Source organism: Arachis hypogaea, chromosome 5, assembly GCF_003086295.3.
Source record: "Arachis hypogaea cultivar Tifrunner chromosome 5, arahy.Tifrunner.gnm2.J5K5, whole genome shotgun sequence".
Lineage (NCBI taxonomy): Eukaryota > Viridiplantae > Streptophyta > Magnoliopsida > Fabales > Fabaceae > Arachis > Arachis hypogaea.
Window position 1 is genome coordinate 87,718,197 of NC_092040.1, and position 5,152 is coordinate 87,723,348.

General features: G+C 26.5%; 1 pseudogene; it reads right to left on the bottom strand.

Annotated features, from left to right (window-relative positions):
- Window positions 1-2,707: 2,707 nt before the first annotated feature.
- LOC112803658 (secoisolariciresinol dehydrogenase-like) lies at window positions 2,708-3,341 on the bottom strand (annotated as a pseudogene).
- Between the last annotated feature and the right edge of the window lie 1,811 nt (window positions 3,342-5,152).

A 5,152-nucleotide genomic window follows, 5' to 3' on the forward strand; every position in this document is an offset into this window, starting at 1 on the left:
ATAAGATAGATGAATAATAAGATAATAATTTATAAAAATGATAACAAAATTCTAAACAGCGTAGTACACAATTCAATCGATTGGGTGGTATAACCAATCGATTGAATTGGACAAAACCATACCCAATCGATTGAATTGTGAGATCTCATGTTGTTTTGAAGTATTTAATCGATTGGGTAGTATAGGCAATCGATTGAATTATAAAAAACCCTTATTTTAGTCATCGTTTAATCGATTGGGTAATATGACCAATCGATTGATTTTCACAAAAACCATGCTGCCTTACAATTTTCAATCGATTGTTTTGTGATAACTTGTAATCCAATCTATTGAGTTATGGGAAATCAGAAATTCAATCGATTGATTTTAAAAGAAACACGATTTCACACTCCTGGACAAACGTCACGGATCAAACATAAACTTTTAATCGAATGGAATGGCCAAAAAGTTAATGACGATCAATGGAAGATCTAATTCGTTATTGTTTTTTATTGTTAATAAACATAATAGATGAATGATAAAATAATAATTTATAAAATAAAGAAATGGTTTTTATAATTAAATAAAATATATGTGGTTAATTTGTAATTAAAATTAGATAAGGACTATTTAAAAGTTATTAAAAAATTTAAAAAACATATTTTGCTACGGAACCATTTAATGGTTCAAGCGTTTTGGGACCATCGACTCTCATTTCCACTAACTCGATACTAAAAAAGGTCTAAAGACTATTATGGTGTTAAGAATTGAATCCTGAAAATCAGTATAGTGAATTTTAAATTTAAAAGATTAAAATAGTAAAAACTGTGAATAGTGCAGAATGAACCAAACACAGTACTCATGGTGAACTGAACACAATACAATTGTATAGTACTAAGTGAACGAACCATGAATGCTAAACCCTAAACTCTGAACCCTACTGTAAATCCTAAAACCCTAAAACCCTGAACCCTAAACCCTAGACCCCTAAACCCTAAACCCTCAACCATGAATACGGTGAATCGAAATTAATACACAGGGCGAACCGAAAGTTTGCAACACACTGAATCCATGTAAACTAAACTCTGAACCCATAAACCCTAAACCCTAAAACCCTAAACCCTGAAATCCTATCGTTATTATTTTGTTGTTGTTGCTACTGTATTTTTTTGTCTTTTTCTCCTTCTCTCTTTGGTGAAGAAGCAGTAGAAGGTGAGGAAGAAGAGTTTTGAATAGTGCAGAATGAATCGAACACAGTACTCATGGTGAACCTAACACAGTACTCATAGTGAACTGAACATAGTACTCATAGTAAACCGAACACAATACAATTGTATAGTACTGAGTGAACGAAACATAATCCATTATATAAAATCAAATTCAAACAGCTTTCTGCAGAATAAACCGAACACAGTACTCATGGTGAAACAATTGTATAGTATTGAGTAAATGAAATATAATCCATTATATAAAATCAAATTCAAATAACTCTGCCTACAATTTACATATTATCAATTCAATTCAATTCAGTACACCTCCGTCCATTTAATACAATTCAAATTAGCAATTGCATTCCATTCAATTCGATTCAAAATTGAATAATCCAAACTTTGCCATTTTGATTTGTTTTAGAAGAGTAATCCGAATCGCCCTCCTGATTTAAAGTTGGGTCATTTATTGTTTTGATTCAGAAGTGCAGATCGAAGAAGAAAACGAAGAAAAATAGGAAGAAGATAAATGCAACGTAACCAGATCGAAATAAGAAAACGAGAAGATGAACGCAATCAGAGGAGAACGAGAAGGCAATGCAGATCAATAAAGAAGAACGCGAGCAGAGAAGAAGAAGAAGAAGAAGAAGAAGAAGAAGAAGAAGAAGAAGAAGAAGATTTAATACGTTGCAGCAGAAGATTTACGTTGAGTAAAGTTTTAGGTTGCAATATATTATATGTAGCGCATATATGACAAACGAGTGAGGGATGGGAAATACGTGTGTGGAAGAAATTACTTGGTTAACAATTATGTAAAAAATACATGAATGCGGAATTTTTTCATTAAAAAATTTTACTTTTTATTTTTTAAAATTATTTTTTTATATTTAAAAAAGTCAACTAACCTTTCTCTCTTTTAGGTTTGTTGATGTGTCACTTATGAAGTTAACTGGAAAAGAAAAAAAATAAAAATCTCTTAATTGGTACTAAGGTTAAAATTTTTATATATGAATAATTTTAATGAGAAATACAAAAATATTTGATTATTTTAGTGTTCTATACGGTTGTGGTAGTAGCACAAAATATCACTGATGTTTTGTAATAAAAAATATTATTTTAATTATTAAAACACAAAACGTTACTGACGTTTTGTTAAAAAAATATTATTTTAATTGAAGAAACACAAAACGTCACTGACGTTTTGTAAATAGCCATAGTTATGTTTAACACACAGATTGGATCATGATGAAGGATTTCACTTCTAATAATACAATATTAAAAAAAACGTTCACTAAAAAAATCTTATCTTTATTTTATTATAAGAAAATAGTACAATACTATTACATATCACTCAGAGCAAGAATAATAAATTAATAAACAAAATGCTAAGAAAACAATAAAATATCAGCTAATTAATAAATATTAAATAAGATAAATTTTATTCTTTAAATTGATTTTTTCTTTGTCTTGCGAGTGTTATTAACGGGACATGTATAAAAGTTTAAAGTGTTCAAACTTAATTAAGATTGCGAAAACAAACCGAACATTGGATTAATAGTTGTAAAACTACCATCAATAGCTGGTTATGACCACTGATGTATTTGGACTCATCACTAGCCAAATAGAGTGCAGCTTGTGCTACATCTTCTTCCAGCAAATGAATCCCTTTAAGATTGGAATAAACATTTGAACACCCTTCATCATCAAGTTTGAAGAACCCTCTAATTCCAGCATTGTTAGCAACGAAGTAAGGTGACAAGCAATTCACTCTTATGCCGAATTTTCCAAGCTCAGCAGCTGCATTCTTTGTGAGTCCAATCAAGCCATGTTTGGAACTTGTATACGCATGAGTTGCAACTCCTCCAACGCTTGAACTTACACTCCCTATATTTACAATACTACCATTTTTGGTTGGGATCATCACTCTAGCTGCATGCTTGATTCCCAAAAAAGGCCCTGTAATGTTGACACTAAGAACGCGCTCGAAATCCGCCACGTCATTGTCAAGAATGCTAGGCTTAGCATCAATCCATCATCTATTGCTACAGCGTTGTTCACAATTATGTCTAATTTTTGATACTTTGATATTGCTATGTTAACTGCATTTTCAACATCATCTTCTTTTGTCACATCACAATGTACATAGGTTGCGAATTTACATCAAAGCCACCTTTCCTTCAAGTCTGCATAAATTATAATGTACAGAACGATACAATCTCTTGATTGTCTTCGTTCTTATAAGAGATGAAATAGAATGATGTATAATTTAATAGTTAATTAGAGAACTAATATTTTGAAATTATTTTAAAAAATGAGATACTATTAACTAATTAAAAATTAATTTTCTATACATATATTCTTTAATTCGTTTCAATATGCCAATATTATTAATTTCAACCAACTTTTTTAAAATTAATTTTTACCCTTCTCATTTGTTATTCCTTCTTTAATTTCTCTTAACATCCCTTTTAATTAACACCACCAGGATTTTATTAAATTCTAAACCAACATTTAAATTCTAATAAATTCTAAATTCTCCAAAATATGACCGTTAAAAAATAATTTTAACACTTAAGAAAATGGCTAATGTTACAAATAAAATATTAATTTCCTATACCGATTATGTTAGAGAGGTAATAAACTAGTAATATAAAGGTGCTTTATTTAATTTACAACAATGTTACGTGCACATTAAAAATTATAGGAGTGTTAGAAATTAACAGATTTTGTAATTTGTAGTTATTAATTAATTATTATTAATATTTTAATTAATGATGTGAGATTACATCCAATCTAATAATATAAAATTATTTTTTTATTAATTAAGTACTGACCAAATTTTAATAAAAATACTGACTTTATAGATTTTTTAAAAATTAATTATCAGATTAGTTAGTGTATATTTGTGTAAGAATACATAGAGAAAAATTCAAAGGTCAACAAAATTTATTTGACCAATATTTTTATCCATCAATCTAATTTTTTTAGTCTAACAATTTAATAATATAATTTAAGTCTATACTTTTAAATATTATTGTTAACTAACTGTTGGTCAAAATTAATAAATTTTATTGATTCTCTAATATTTTTTTACTTCATATATTATTTAAGTTATTTTTAATATATTTTTGTATTTCAATATTTATTAAGTGATCGATTTGATGGTTGATTTTTTGTATTTATCTAACATTGTTGCTTAACTTAATATCCATATAATTACATATTTATTGTATCCAATATATATATATATATTACTCAATTATTTTTGCAGTAATTAACGAATATAAAATAAAGTAAGCCATAATTAAGAAATGCAAAGAATAAGATAATTTTGGATTGTTTTAGCTAATTTTTTTATTATCTTTTAAATATTTTTATTCATATACGTTTTTATTATCTATATATTGATTTGGTTTGGTAATTTTTTTTCAAACAAATAACATTTCATTTTGTATTTAGTAAAAAAGATTATTTACTTGTATTTACAATTTTTAAAAGTTATAAATACTTTTATCACCTAAGGAAAAATATTTTAATATTAGTTTTTTTTTATCAAAAATAAAAAAATTTAAACTCGTAATTTCTTAAGTAAGTATAAAAAAATTATGTCATTTTAATATTAGTTTATATATATTAAAATTAAATAATTTAATATAATTTTATATATTAATAAAGATCTAAATTTATTATTATATTTATATTTATTATATTTGTTATATTTTAAAATTTATTTTATCAAACATAATTATTATTATTTAATTTATGCTTATTAAAATTATTTTTATTAATTTGATGGCTAACATAAATAATACAATTTTTAAAAATTATCTTTTAAAAGTAAATTTTAGTAAAACTTTTATTGAACCAAGTCACTGAGTTAAGGTTTTGCCCTAAAATGTGGGGCATCTTACTTATTTTTCCGGGCGGTGGCGAATTTAAAAATTATATTAGAGGAGCTAAATTAA